This window comes from Tenrec ecaudatus, chromosome 13 (genome assembly GCF_050624435.1).
Source record: "Tenrec ecaudatus isolate mTenEca1 chromosome 13, mTenEca1.hap1, whole genome shotgun sequence".
Lineage (NCBI taxonomy): Eukaryota > Metazoa > Chordata > Mammalia > Afrosoricida > Tenrecidae > Tenrec > Tenrec ecaudatus.
Window position 1 is genome coordinate 10,725,078 of NC_134542.1, and position 16,695 is coordinate 10,741,772.

The following is a 16,695-nucleotide window of genomic DNA, read 5'->3' on the forward strand; positions in this document are numbered from 1 at the left end:
CTTGTAAAAAAAAAAAGCACACAATTATCTGTCTATGGCCAGAGTGGTCCTTAAAGGAAAGGATGGTGGGCACACTGCCATGATCGATCAGTCCTGGAGAAATACATCCTGCTGGGTAAAGTGGAGGGGCAGTGAAAAATAGGAAGGCCCTCAAGCAGATGGACTGACATCGTGGCTGCAACAATGGGCTGAAGAATAGGAACAATTACAAGGCTGTAGCAGGACCAGGCAGTGTTCCGTTCTGCTGTGCATGGGGCCGCTGTGGTTCAGAGCCAACAGGAGAGCACCTAACAACAAGTGTTCTCATTACTTTACATTTGAGATGAGGTCTCATTTGTACCCTGAAATAAGAGACATCTTGGATTGTCATTGTTTTTGGGGAAGATATGCTACTGATGACTGGTGAACAAAGGACAGGGATTCTGCTATATGTCCAAAAATGTACAGGACAGTCACTGAACACAAAGAACTCAAAACCCAACCTCAATGGCATTGAGTCAGTTCTAACACATAGGAACCCTATCACACAGGGTGGAACTAGCCCCAGGGGGTTTCCCTCACAACAACTCTTTAAGGTAGTAGAGAGCCTCGCCATGGAGCGGTTGGTAGTTCAGAACTGCTGGTCTTGTGATTAATACATGATTACACCACCAGGGCTACCTACAAAGAACTGTCAGTCCCAAATACCCGTGTCTCTGAGGTTGAGGAGCCCTGCTGTAATGTCTAGATTTTCCAGAGACTTCCCTATCTATAAGGACAGGAGAATCTAGTTTTCTGAGAATCGCAAATATATATATATATATATATATTCTTCAGTTCATTTAGAAAGGATTTATGGAGACTCTGCTATGTACAAAGTACTGTGTTGGGGACATTTCCTAATGGAACCTTGTGTGCCAATACTTGTTGTATTCAACCTGTGAGTTGGGAGCAAGGCTGGGCCAGAGGGCAACGGAGAGCACACTACAGACTATGTCAAGAGTTATATGCCTCGATGAAACATACAAATGTCTTCTAGTTGTTTAATGATTCCTCCCCTTCCACTATCATGATGCCATTTCTACCTTACAAATCCGGCGAGACCAGAGGTTATACACTGGTACAGAGAGGAATTGGAAACACAGGGAATCCAGGACAGATAAACCCCTCAGGACCAATGATGAGATTAGCAATACCTGCAGAGTAGGGGAAGGTGGGGTAGAAAGTGGGAACTGATCACAAGAATCTACATATAACCCATTCTCTGGGGTCAGACAACAGAAAAGTGGGTGAAGGGAGACGTTGGACAGCGTAAGACATGACAAAATAATAATAATTTATAAATTATCAAGGGTTCATGAGGGAGTCAGGGGGGAAATGAGGAGCTGATACAGGACACAAGTAGAAATAAAATGTTTTGAGAATGATGATGGCAACAAATGTACAAATGTGCTTGACACGATGGATGGATGTGGGATTGTGATAAGAGCTGTATGACCCAAAATAAAATACTTTTTAGATTAAAAAAAGAGTTATATGCCAGTCATTTTCATACACATCTTGAATCATATATATATATATACACTTAGGGTGGTTTGTCTACAGGAACAAATTCAGTGCCACTCAAGTATGTGCAAGAAAGAACTTTCTAGAAGGAATTCCATATCCAGAAGGCATCCCAGCCCAGTCCAACTCAAATCCCTAAGTCCAGTGCTAGCTAAGGCCCTTACAGGCTCAGGTAGCTGCAGATCAATGAAGGAGGAAGGTGAAGCAGGATGCAGGAAGATGACAGAGCAGCGGGCACAGTGTCACATGGCCCCAAGGTCAATGGAAACATGGGAAAGTGACAACAGCATTCAGGGTTGTGCAGCCCAGATGGGGCTGCCTCTCTGGGTAGGCAGAGCCCCCAGCAAGCAGGAAGGTGAAGGAGCAAGGAGAGAGAGAGAGAGAGAGAGAGAGAGAGAGAGAGAGAGAGAGAGAGAGAGAGAGAGAGAGAGAGAGAGAGATCCATTTCTTTCTCAGGAAAGGGCTACCCCCCACCAAGCAAGTTTTATTAGGATGATTATGGGGTTGAACTCTGCCCCTAGCCAGGAGTGTTTAGTTGACTTAATATCTAATTACCAGAGATGGCTCCACAGAGGCAGCCCTGCCATTTGCTAGCTGCTTCTGCCTGTAGCTGCCTTTATTGTTCTTGTTCATTCCTTTCCATAGCTATTTCTTGATCATCCATGTTAGTTCCTGTTAAACAGGCAGACATTGAGTTCTTACACCACTGGCAAAATATTTATATCACCATTTCTAGTAAAATTAATTACAGGCAATAATAAATATCACAATTGGAATATTGCACACTATAGTGTCTCATTGTCTATTCAGGTAACATTTTCTTCAAGGTTTTCTAGAGTACGTAGTATTCTCTCTCTCCTTTTGTTTTATTTATGTCAATTTGTCTGTCACTGTCGGCTATATTATTTTGCATCTAGGCTTCCTGCTTTGACATTAATTGATTGAAAACATTTTTTTCACTTCCTAGGCACCTAAATTCATTTCTCAGTCAAATTGCAAAATGTCTCCTAGGGAGAGAGAGGGGGAAACATGAGGAGCTGATACCAAAGGCTCAAGCAGAAAGAGAAGGTTTCGAAAGGGAGATGGCAAACTATGCACAAAGGTGCTGGACACAGTGGACGGATGGGTTGCTATAAGAGCTGAAAGAGCCCCCAACAAAATGTTTTTTTTAATGATTTTGTATTTTAAGTACACTATGAATTGTGTCTGAAAAAGTTTAAAAGATGGATCAGTGCAAACGCCTCCCTGTGGTTTCTCCTGAGTGTGGATCCCTGAAAGCAGGGACCAGCTTCAATGGAAAAGAGAGTGAGACCTGCCTTTGCAAGGCAGCCAGACCTGCTGAGAGAGACAGGGCTGCTGGGGTGCTTGGCAGTGTCCACCGAGCCTGTTGCTACTTCTTCTCTCCAGTGACTTGATCCTTCAGTAAGAAGACTCTAGCCAGGAAGAGCTCACTCCCTCATTCTGAGGTGTCCCCACCCACTCCAGCCAGCATGTCCCCTTCCTGAGGCGTGCCCACATGCCTGCCTCGGGAGGCCATTGCCATTAGGAGCATCCTTTTCCATGGCCCTGGCCCTAGGGATTTTTAGGGCATATGACTTAGAACAACAAACAAAACGGGTCATGTACTGGACCGAGTAAATATCCAATAGGGAAATACAGAAGATATTGTGAGGTTCCTTCCTAACTACTGAGTCAGATAGCAACATGGAAAAGATCACGTGTCTTCCTTGTTCCCCCCTCAGAGCTGGTATATAAGGGCCACACAATCCAAGGTGCATCAGACTTCTCCTCTCTCACCTCCTGCATCCTCTCTCCTCACCTCCTCCGAATCCTCTCGACTGACACCATGGGTTGCTGTGGTTGTGGAAGCTGCGGTGGCGGCTGTGGTGGCGGCTGCGGTGGTGGCTGCGGTGGCTGTGGTGGTGGCTGTGGGGGCTGCGGTGGCGGCTGTGGCAGCTGCACCACCTGCAGGTGCTACCGTGTGGGCTGTTGCTCCAGCTGCTGCCCTTGCTGCTGCGGCTGCTGTGGGGGCTGCTGCAGCACCCCCGTGGTCTGCTGCCGCCGCCATACCTGCCGCTGTGTCCCCTGCTGCTGCAGCTCCTGTGGCTGTGGCTCTTGTGGCTGCGGCTGCGGGAAGGGCTGCTGCCAGCAGAAGTGCTGCCAGCAGAAGTGCTGCTGCAAGAAGCAATGCTGCTGCTGAGAGGGCAGCGACGGCCTGGGGTAAGAGACGCTGGGAGCTTTTCTCAGGCCATTTGGCTCATCACTTGTCTGCTTTCTCCCTGCCTTCCCCTCCTGGTGTCTCAGACTTGATGATTTTGTTGCTCAGTGTGTCTAACCCTCTGAAGTTGCAGTTGTTTCTGTCCCTGCAGGATGACAGCATGACTGCATCATGTTCTGTTTTCTGTTAACTGCTGGAATTTGGCCTCTGGACGGCATGTTTTCTGTGATATCTCGGTCTTCCTGACGTCATCTGAAAAAATACATGAAAGACCATGATATATTATCAGTATTAGAGTTGAGAGTATAGCTATCCCATGTAAAGTTTTACTTAGAGGATGAACTTCACAATTATAAAATGTTATCTAGTATTCACTTCCCCCAAAATTTATTATAACTAAATTTTTGTTTTGTTGTAGTATACATTAACTAAATTCCTTTCTAGCTCTTTCTTAAAATTTTTGAGTCAATTCTGTGGAAAAAGGATTTATAATAGGGGATGAGTAGTGTTATCATCAGATATTGCAGTCAATGATTTGAAACAAAATGTGAACGCAGTATTGAATCAAATGTGATTGCTTATTAATCCTTCACCCAATTTATAATCAAAAGTCTTCTTAAAAACAGGTTGAAAAACTTTTCAATTAAAAAATTCATGTTTAAGTTTTTGGGGTGTAAGGAGGCCAACTCTTTAATAAAAACTATAAAATTCCTACAAAACCTGTCTTGTCTTGCTCCTTGTTTCTTTGTTCTATAAGATGGGGGAGGTCAACTTCCAGTAAAAACTAGCAGCCTAGACGGAAGAACGACAGACAGTCTCTATAACAAATACGGGAGAATATCGATAAGATGGAAAAACTGGGGAAAGAGTGGAAAGCTAAAAGCACTAAACTGTCCTTGCAAAAACCAGCAGGTGATGAATTCCTGGGGCTGGGAGTTTGGAAGGAGTGGAAAGGGGTGAGATAGAGCCCACTTCACCATACCTGGAGGCTTCTGTACTGGGACCTGGGCTGGGCCTAATTATCAAGGGCTCTGGAGGACATGGAGGAGTGATGGGCCTATCATTCACTTGGCGGAAGGGAGTGCCAGGGGGGCTCTGGAATGTCTTCCTTCCTTCCTTCCTTCCTTCCTTCCTTCCTTCCTTCCTTCCTTCCTTCCTTCCTTCTGTCCTTCTTTCCTTCCTTTCTCTAAAAAAGAAATAAATCGACCTATGAAATAGGACAATGGGGCAGGATATAGACTCCCCCACTCTGAGAACTGCCATCACCAATAGCCCTGGCCTGCCAGACTAGGCATTTTGTTGTTGTTGTTGTTATTTGTCCCTGCTTTTCTCTTTGAGGGGCACATATACTCCAGCTCCTCAGCAAATGTGACTGCCCACCAGGGATTGTTAAAGGGGCAGGGCTGACACTCCAGGCTGCTCTCACAGACAGAGGAGTGGGTGCCCAGACAATGTTAACAATGTTTTTGTTTGTTTTTTCACAGCAGATCTAGACAAGTATGGAGGCCTCGTATTTATGTGTTCTGGGGGTGCAGTAGCTATACCAACTCAGTACCAACGGAAGTTGACCATACTCTAGAGTTACCAGAGTTTGCGTGTACTTTTTAAAATATAGATGTAGACACATATGATAGAGATATAGATATGGACACCTAATCCACATACCTGCACTCCACTAGTTCAATCACTCTAACATGTCGAGAAGAATTGTATAATCATCACCAAAATCTATTTTAGAACATTATCCACCCAACCATGGATAAATAGCCTTTAGTTTCTCATTCTTTTCTCTCCCTTTCACGGTTTCCTTTTGGATTTCAGCTGCTGTCTCCCTCTTTCTTCTTTGCCTTTCTTTCCTCCCTTCTGTATTTTTTCAGTTTGACTGTTGGTTGGATTCTTTTTGTTGTTATAGATTTGTCTCTTTTTCAATAATCCCTGTCTTTCTCCATCTGATGGAGACAATTATCCCCAAAAGGCCCAGCCATGCTAGCACCTCCAACAGCTACATGGAATGGTCAAGGAGCACCACCCGCCCCAGCACTGCCTGATCCACAAACAAACACAACTTTTAAAGCACCAGGATATCTCAGAGACAACAGACAATTCAAGTTCATACAAGGAAACAAGGCAGAATGGCACAAGTGACCCATATGCAGAACCAAAAGACTTCCCTGAAGAAGATAAGGCACTGGAACTAGTAGAAAAAGAATTCAGAGGAATAATTCTTAAGTACAATACACCTATGGGGAGAAAAATTGAGATGGCAATGTTAAGAATAGAAAATATATCGAATAATTCTGAAAAACAGTACAATAGCCATGTGACAAAATAAATTAAAAACCATATAAAAATATCAAATAGAAATTTAGAAGATAAATAAGAAGATATTAAAAATAGATGATACCTAGAAAGATCAAAGAAATAGAATTGAAGAGATAGAAGGCTAAATTAGTGAGCTTGATGGAAATTCTGTCAATATCAAACTAAGAGTGATCCATGCAAAGACTGTTTTTAATCTGAACAAAGACTATCAATTTCATGGGATACTATCAAAAAAAATAATATATATGTAATAAGAATTCCAGAAAAAGAATAGTTCATAATCTACAGGGAAAGAACTTCCTTACCATCATTAAAAAGTAGAAAATACCCATCCAAAAAGCTGAAATAACCCAAATAAGCACTGACCCCAACAGAAAATCGCCGCTAAATATCATAATCAAACTTTTCAAAACAAGACAAAGAAAGAATTCTGAGAGGAGCTTGTAAACCTGAGCTTGAATTTTTCAGCAGTAATTAGGAAGGCAAGAAGGGAAGAGGATGACATCAAAACCCTGAATAAAAATAAAAATCAACAACCAAGAACCTTTTATCCAGAAAAAAATGGCCATTAAATATGACAGACAAGTAAAGATATTTCTGGTTAGGGAAAAATGAAAGGACTTTTTGAAAAACAAGAAAAATCATATCAAAAGCCCCTAAGGGGAGTTCTTTGCACAGGATCAACAAACACAGTCATCAGCCTGAGAGCAATACAGGACAAGCTGCCCAGAAGTCAACCAATAATTACAGTAAACAAAGTAAAACAAACTTAGAGGACCCCAAATACAAAACCAGAAATCTTAATTGACAAGACAACTGAGAAGTAAAAGAGGAAATAATGTGATGCAAACATTCAAGTAGAGGAAGTCAAGTTGATTTTAAGAGAGAACAGACTTGGAAAGAAATTAATCAATCAATAATAAGGCAACCTCAAAGAAGAAAATCACAAAGACATAACAAATAAAGCAGCAGCAAAAGAGAAAGAACTCAGCATAGAGAATTATGGGAAATGAAGAAATCAACAAGACCTAAATACACAACAAAATGACAGCAATAAATTCATACCTATTCATACTGATATTGACTGCAGATAGATTAAATGCATGAGTCAAGAGACAGAATAGTACACTAGATAAGAAAGCAATACTCGTCCATATGCTGTTTATAAGAAAGACACCTTTGACAGAGAGCAAAGATAAGAAAATATGGCAATCTTTTTAAGCAGAAGTGGCAATCTTAATCTCCAATAAAATTGACTTGACAGAAAAATCTACCATCAGAGAAGACAAAGAAAATTATTACCCAATGATTGAAGGGACTATTGGAAAAGATCATATCCATGTATCCATTGAATAAGTCTCAAAATATATTAACCAAATACTTACAGATTTAAAGCAAGAATTTTTTTTCAAAACACCTACAATATAGTAGGAGTCTAAAATACACCACTCTTGGGGAAGGACAGAGCAACTAGAAAGAAACTCAACAGAGACAAAGAAGAACTAAACTACACAATCAATTTGACCTCTTAGGCATACGTAAAACACTCCACCTAACAAAGAACACAGATTCTCTTCCAGCCCACATGGGGCGATCTCTAAAATAGACCATGTGTTAGGTCACAAAACAAGCCTGCATGATTCTTCTCAGACCACTCACAAAACTCAAATATAGGAAAATGGAATAACACCAAATTTAAAAACTTTCTAGGTAATTGAAGAAATACACAATGGAAATTAAAAATTCTTTTAAACACACAAGAATAAGATGTGATGTACCCAAATGAATGAGACACAGCCAGTGCAGTGCTCAGAAGGCAATTTATGGCAACTAACACACGCAGCCAAAAAGAAGAAACACAAAATCAACAACTAAAGCTAACATCTCCAACAACTAGAACAGCGAAATCAACGGATGGCCACTGGAATAAAAGAAACCAGAGAAAAATTAATGAATCAGAAGAAGAAGAAGAAGAAAACACCAGAGAGAATGGCTAAGACAAGAAGTTGGTTAACAAAGGGGGGATTAACAAAATTGACAAAACACTGGAAAATCTAACAGAGGAAAAGTTAGAAAAGATGCAAGTATCATGAATAAGAAATTAAATGGGCCACATCACAATAGAAAAAAAATTAAATAATGCAAATAATAACAAGGTACTAGAAAGGTCTGTCCTCCAATAAATTTGAAAGCCTAGAAAAAGTGGGAACTTTTCTACAAACACATCATGGACCGAAGCTAACACAGACAGAAGTAGAAAAAGTGGCTAGAACCATAACAAAGGAAGAAAACGATCAGGTCATTAAAAAAACAAAACTCACAGTAAGATTCCCTGTGTGTGTCTTGATGTATGATGCCCATAGTTGAGAGTCATGCTCTGATTGCTGAGCGGAAGCCCCTGTACCAATAGCATAAGCTTCTTTGTCTAACATCATATATGCGTCCTCTATCCTGCTTAGTGAGTTTCACTGGTAACTACAATTTATTGATCTGCCACCAACCATGTTTCTATGACAGTGTTCTTTGACCTCCCATGTCCTTTTTTAAGCTCTAAATTTCAGCACACCCTTGTACACCTTCATGACCTCAGGCTAATAATCATCCTCACATGTATAATATGTGTCTGTAGTTATCTATCATAATTAAAATTTAATAAATGTTCTCTGTAAATTAAAAACAAAAAACCTCCCAACGACAACAAAAATCCAAACCTAGACTCTTTCTCCAGAGAAGTCTGTCAAACACTCAGCGAAAAGTGAAAACCACTTCCACTCCAAACATTCCACAAGATAGAACAGGATGGAAAACTCAAATCCTTTTTTGCAGGAAGCATAACTCTGATACCCAACTAGGCAATGACGTGACCAGAACAGAAAACTATAGACCAGCATCTTTCATGAACATAGACGAAAAAATTCTCAACAAAATCCTAGCCAAAAGAACTCAAGAAAATATCAAAACAGAGCAAACAAAATTATGATCAAGCATCAAAGACTGGACAAGAAAATTGTTAGATTTTTCAACCACAGCAATTGAAAGATTCTGTGAGGTTTCTGGAGTCAGTAATACCTTGATTCTTGGCTTCCCATGATGAAAGAATTTTCTCTGAAGTCCATTTGGTAATCCAAGTATGTTTTTATAAAGGACAAAACAAGTTTGAAGTTTTACAGTCTCAAAGGAGTTCACAACTGGGCCCTAAAAAACACATGGGAAAGAGCACCATTCATGTGGATCTTAGAGGTGATTCCCAGGAGGCCAGAAGCCCAAGAACCCGAGAGGTTGAGAGCATGTGGGCCAAGAGCCTGTGGTCCCCGAATAGGAGGCCCTTCCCATCTACCTGCCTCTGAACAAGAGCAAGGTAAGAGAGCATCCCAGAACGTGCTCCCTGCGTTTATTCTAGCCCACCCCCTGGCTGGGGTAAGGTGTGGTTGATGGTAACGGTTGACCTCAATAGCCGACTTAGGCCCACATAGGTGATGTCATGAGCCTGGGCCTAGTTTGACACGCCCAGGTGTACTCCCCACATGGCTCAGCGGCGTGAGTATGAGCTCATCGGTTTAGGGTCTTCATAGGGGTCTAATACTTTCCTGATTTCTTTCCAACCTCCTCTTTGGGGGCCTTTGCAGGCATTGGAGGGACAACCCCCCGGCCGTAAGCTAGTTAACTAACAATTCAACAATGTGGTAGCTTATGATATTAACATACAAAATGTAATCAGAGTCCTGAATACTTACAAAGAAAGCACTGAATAGGAAGTCAAGAAAGCAATATCATTTACAATAACCACCCCAAAGATTAAATACTTAGTAATTAACCTAAGCAGAAAAACAGAATGCTTGTACAAATAAAAACTACAAAACACTACAATAAAAAAACAAGAGAACTACATAAATGGAAGAAGATAGAATGTTCATGGATAGGTAGACTTACCTTGTGAAAATGCCAATACTATCCAAATCAATCTTTAAATAAAAAGCAATGCTGACCGAGGTCTCTGCATCATTACTCAAAGAGATGGAAACACTAATCACCAACTTTGTGGGGAAAGGAAAGAGACACTGGCTATGGAAAGCATTCCTAAAGAGAACAAAATAGGATAATTCTCACTTCTCAATCTCAAAACCTGCACAGTAATTGTAGTCAAAATGGTCTAGTACCAGTACAATGATACATATATCAAAGATAGGTACATACAACACTAGAACAGAATAGAGAACCCAGGAATGATTCCATCCATCTACGGACAACTGATTTTGACAAAGAGTTGAAACACATCAAATGGGGAAGAGAGAGTTTCTTCAACACCAAATGGTGCTGGCAAAATGGGATTCCCATTTTCTGAAGATTGCAGCAGCACCCACGCATCACTCTATACACAAAAGTGGACTCAATAGGATGAGACCTAAATGTAAACCTAGAACTAAAACGATGATAAATGAAAAAATAGAGACACACTTAGGGGCTCTAAGGCATGGCAGAAGCATACAATAAAAATACACACCACAGAAGACAAAATAGATGACTGAGCCCTCTTAGAAATAAGACACTTAAGTACATCAAAAGATTTCTCCTTAAGAGTACAAAGAAACCACACAAAAGGTGAAAGGGTTTTTGGCAATGAATGATGTATCAGACAAGGGACAAATCTCAAAACTGTAATACCTCAACGAGAAAAAGATGAATCAGCAAACGAAAAAAAAAGGGACAGAGAACATGAACAGTAAGCTTACCAAAGAAGCCATTCAAGCAAGCAAACAAAACTCAATGCTATCCAGTCAGTTCTGATTCCTAGCTCCCCTGCAGGACAGGGTAGATCTTCCCCCCTGAGTTTCCAAGACTGTAACCCTTTAAGGGAGTAGAAAGGCTCATCTTTCTCCCTGGCAGCTGGTTAGTGGTTTTGAATTGCTTACCTTGGAGTCTGCAGCCCAACATCTAACCACCAGTGGTCCTCAAAGAAGACATTCCAACAGCCAACAACATAGGAAGAAATGCTCCTGTTCACTAACCATTTGATAGATGCAAATAAAAACAATAGCAAGATACCATCTCACCCTGGCATTGATGTCAAAGTTCAAAAAAGGACATCAAATGCTAGAGGGGATGTGGGGACTTTGAAACCCTCATATGCTGCTGGTGGAACTGTAAAACCATGCAACCTTTGTGGGAAGAATTATCATATTTCCTCAATTGGGAATAGAAACACCATATGACTCTGCAATCATGCTATTTGGGATTTACCCTACAAAAATAAGCAATGAAGCACAGCAAATTTTTACACAAACAAGTTCATCACAGCACTATGTACAATTGAAGAAAATAGACACAGTTTACTGCCCATCAGTGAAGCATGGATAAACACCCTCTGGCATATGCACACAGTGAAAGAGTGTGAATCGCTGAAAAATAAGGAGGAAGCTGCAACATCTTATGCTATAGATGGACTAGGAGTACAATACGCTGAGTGAAGCTAATCAATCACAAATATTACATGAGATCACCCATATGGGGGAAAAATAAGAAAAGGTTTTCATACCATAAGAAACAGACTTCAGTGGCTACCAGGACTAGAAGGTAAGGGAAAGGAGGAATTAATAGGATAGAGGGGAGTTAGGTGTTCACTTGGGTGAAGGCAGAGACAATATTCTAAAAGGACAAAGGGAAAGTCATGGCAGGAATAGGGCAAATCGAGAGGAAGGCTGGTAAGTTGTGTCAGCTGCAGAAGTCAAACCAGAATAACCGGAGAAGTAACACCCAACCACATTCATAATAAAATTTGATTTAAAGAATGAAGGGTCAACCATTGGAACAGAAGCCAACGCGTGGTATTTCAATAGATGGAGATGGGCTTCAATGAGTGGGTGACTGGCCCTGTGCATTGCTCTAATGAGTTTGACAATTCTCTGCAGCTCACACACTTGGATTGTGGAAGGACGCAGTCCACAGTTGGAGCGCTGGCTCCATTTGGGGCCTCGGCATCAGTTCACAAGCCATTCTGGTTTTCTGTGTTTCTTCCTCAAAAATTCTAAACATGAACATGCCCATGCTGCCATGCTTGCACAGTTTATCCTCAGCACGAGTACAAAAACTAATACAATAAAAAGGGTGCACACAAAGACCAACTTACAACAGATCAAGCCCAAACCCAAACTTACTCACAAGCAAATTCAGAAACATAATGGTCCTATTAATGGTTTCTGAGATTTAATCTTTATAGGAGCAGACAGCCTCAACTTTCCCTGAGGAATGGCTGGTAAATCTGAACCATTGTCCTTGGGTTAGCAATTTGATGCTTATCCAACAGTGACACTTGGGCTCCATACAACAAACAAGCTATAGATAAAGGAAATTTTCCTGCTTCTTTCCGGGCGAGCACGGGTGGCCCAGTGGATTATTCAGGAGGCTGTTAGCAATAAGGGCAGCAGTTTGAAACCACCAGCAGCTCCACAGAGAAAAGTAAAGTTTCTACTCCCATAAACAGCTACAATCTCAGAACCCCACCCGGGCAGTCTACTATGAGTCAGCATTGATTCAAAGGTAGTTTGCTTTGCCAGCGATTACCTAGAAAACAGCTATCTTAAGTCAACAGTTTCTGGCAATTGTAGGGAAAGGTGACAGGCCTATCACATTTCAATCTTCAGGGTGGATTACAAAAGAAGGGAAAACAAAAAGCCGCACAATTGGACCAGTAGCCATGTGGACAAGGTCCAAGATTTCAATTTGCATGGATGTACCAATAGTGCTCATGGAAATCAGCAATCAATAAATGACACTGGGAATTGCACTGGGAAAAACTGACATGAAAGAGATCTTTAAGGTGTTAAAAAGCAAATAATATCCCTTTGAGATGTATCTGCCCAAGCTGAGGTATTTAGTCCTGTGACAGCCGGAAAAATGAATAAGTAAAACCAATGAAGAATTGATAACATTTCAATTATAGTGTTGCTGAAGATAACTGAGTACACCTCAGACTACCAGAAGAACCAGTCTGTTAGAAAAATTTCAGCCACAATACTGAATGTAAGTCTGGATTGTCTCCTGTCTCTGTATAGATTATCACGAGGGAACGGGACCTGGAGGGCACATGCTTGATAAAGCAGAGGATCCTTTAAAAAAAAAAAAGTAAAAAGGAAGATCCTTCAGGATGTGGATTGACAAATAGGCTGCAACAGTGAGTTTGGCCACAGCAGGGACTATGGAGATGAGGTAGGAAGCAGGCAGTGTTGTGTTCTGTGGCAGCCACGTCAAGTCGCTAGGAGTCAAAACCCACTAGAAACAGTATAGCAACACAATGTTCACATGTTTCCTATCGACTTTATCACGTTCTTTGAACCCAGAAAGACATTGTTCTGAAGACACGTTCATCTGTTTCCCACGTGTTTTCTCTGCAGCTTATGGCAGATAGAGTCTATTTTCTTTACTGTGATGGCCCTGATAGGAGACGGCGGCTCATAAGAAGGCCAAGAGTTTCAACCACCAGCCACTCCCATGGAGATTTGCTGTCTTGGAAACCCACAGAGGCAGTTCTCTCTGTCCGCTGTGGTCACTATGAGTCAGCATCAACTCGATGGCAGTGAGTTTATAGCTTTGTGGTAATTTTATCCTAACGCCACAATAAGGATAGAAATGTGGGGGGAAATCACTAATCTCTGGCCAAGGGCATCATGGAAGGATCTTCTTGTATTTTCTTACAAGCTTGTCCGGAAGAATTCCAGCGCCAGCTTCCCACCCCAGCTCCAACCTTCTTTGCCAATGGGCAAAGGGATCAACTAACCCTGCTACTGCTTGGCTTCATGTCCTGATGAATGCCATGACCCCTGGTTGACACTGTTTTCTCAGTTCAGGTGAAATGATGTCTAATTCAAAATACTCACTATTCATCGATTGGTTTATCACACTGTGGAGGCTGTGTATCGTGGTCATGTTTGAAGCTATGCCAGCAGTAGTTCAAATACAAGCAGAGTCACTCATGGGGTGCCAGTCTCAGCAGCGCTTCCAGAGCGGGACAGGTGAGCAAGTAAGGTCTGCTGGTCTCCTGACAAAAGTGAGCCTATGAAAACCCAATGGAACACAGTAGAATATTGTCTAATGGAGTGCTGGAAGAAACCCCCTTCCTGCCCAGGTTGGAAGGTACTCACAAGACACAATAACCTCAACAATGGGCATCAGAAGTCAAGAAGCTGGATTTTGTTCACCAGCACTCAACAGACTTCACTTTTGTTTTTGTGCTTTCAGCTCTCGTCCACTTTTTAAGGAGCCTGGTGGCGTCGCAGGGTTTGATTTGAGCTGCTAAGCAGAAAAACGGGCAGCGGTTTGAGACCACCAGCCATGTGTCAACCCATCTTGTGACGACCTTCCTGTAGGGAAGGTGAGGCCTCCTACACCCGGATGCAGTTACTTATAGATGTGGTGTCCACAGTGACTGAGAGCACGTGCACCCCTCTTGTCCAATTTCACAGTCACCCCGGGTACTCTTCTGACCCATATGACCCATGTATTCTTTCCAACAGCCCGAAAGGGAAGAATTCACAATAAATCCTTTTGTAGACTTCAAGGGGCTTTTCCAAAACTTGTCTACTTTTCAAGAACATTATTACATAGCATAGTCCCCTTTCACATTTACGTAGGGCAGTGGTTTTTCAACTGGCTGTGAGGTTGTGGTGTCCAGAGTGTATTGGAGCTTAAATTCTGAGCACTCTGGTTGGTAAAAAGCTATGAATGTCAGGAGAAGCCCAGAATTCATTTTCAGCGTCCCCAAATAGTTTAAGCCTCCACTGAATTTTTTTCTGATCATCAATTAAGTGTGTAAATAGTTTGTGTGCCTAAGAACGTAAAAACCTTTTTCCCGCCTTCTCCAGACAGCCCAGGGAGGGCAGTCTCTCTCTTAGGGGGCTTATCTGGATGTGTCCTTGATGGACATCACCATACTGAGGGCAGTATAGTCATGGGGTTAAATAGTCATGATTCATGCCACATCAGTCTCGTTCAACCTGCCTTGGTCAAAAGACCCTGGATCCATCTTATAAGCCTCTCTATCTAACAATGTGTGTGTCCTCATCATGGTTCCGATTCTGCGTCTGAAATCCCACTTAGAGCTGTGAGGTGTGAATCTGCCATCGGTCATGAATTTGCGACTGTTTTCTTTGTTCCTACTCTATTGATCTAGCTCCCTAAGACACCATTTTTACCTCATGCTAATGACCTCCCTCATCCTAATTTTTTGCCGATGTCTTTGTGTTCCTTGTCTCTATGAAGACAAAAAATTACCATGGCCTGTTGAAAGGACACAACCACTGCACTTGTGTTTGTGTTTGTTTAATTAGTGGACACTTCTGGCAAAGCTTACTAAAGATAGAAAGGAACAAACATCAATAGCCAGGATGAGGAATGAATCAGGGCCAATAATAACAGACCCCAATGAGATAAAAAGAATAATTACAAATAACTAAGAAAGGCTGTATTCTAAAGAATTCAGAAACCTGGAAAACATGGATAAATATTGTGGATTAAAAACATGGATAAAAACAGTCTCTCCCTAGATTATCTCAGACAGAGATCAAGAACCTCAACAAACCCATAGCGAAGGAAGAAATAGAGAGGGTCATCAAATCCTGCCAAGGAAAAAGGACCCAGGGCCAGATGGTTTCACAACAGAATTCTACAAGCATTCAGGGAAGAGTTGACACCAATCCTCCACAAAGTATTCCATAACATAGAAGAGGACAGCAAACTCCCAAACTCATTTTAGGAAGCCAGCATTACTTTCATACCCAAACAGGGCAAAGACCCCACATGTATAGAGAATTATAGACCGATATCTCTAATGAACATAGTTGTTTAAAATCCTTAACAAAATATTGGCCAATAGAATACAAAAGTATATAAAACATATCATCCACCACGACCAGGTAGGATTCATCCCATGGATGCAGGGATGGTTTAACATCTGAAAATCCATCAATATCATACATCATATTGAGAAGAAAAATGATTACAAAAACACATGATAATATCCATAGATGCATAAAAAAAGCATTTGACAACATCCAGCACCCATTCCTAATCAAGACACTCATGAAGATAGGACTGGAAGGTAAGTTCCTCAAGCTCATACAAGCTATCTATGAAAGACCAACAGCCAACATCATAGTCAATGGAGAAAAGACAAGAACAATACCACTGAAAAGGGTACAAGACAAGGATGCCCCCTGTCCCCTCTTCTATTCAATATCGTTTTGGAGGTTCTGGCTAACAACATAAGACAGCGGAAGGACATCAAAGGTATCCAAATGGTAGAGGAGGAGGTGAAACTATCACTATTTGCAGACAACATGATCCTGTACATTGAAGACCCCAAACGCTCCACAGCTGGAGTGCTTATAGCGATACAAGAATATGGAAGGGTAGCAGGATACAAGATTAATAAACAGAGGTAGGCAGGTTTTCTATACACATCAGGCAGGGCCATGGAAGATGGGATGAAGAGGGAAGTAGCCTTCACAATAGCTAAGAATAACCTGAAATACTTAGGAATATATTTAACAAAATATATTAAAGACCTATATAAGGAAAACTTTAACAACCTATTACAGGAAACCAAAAGTGACTCCACA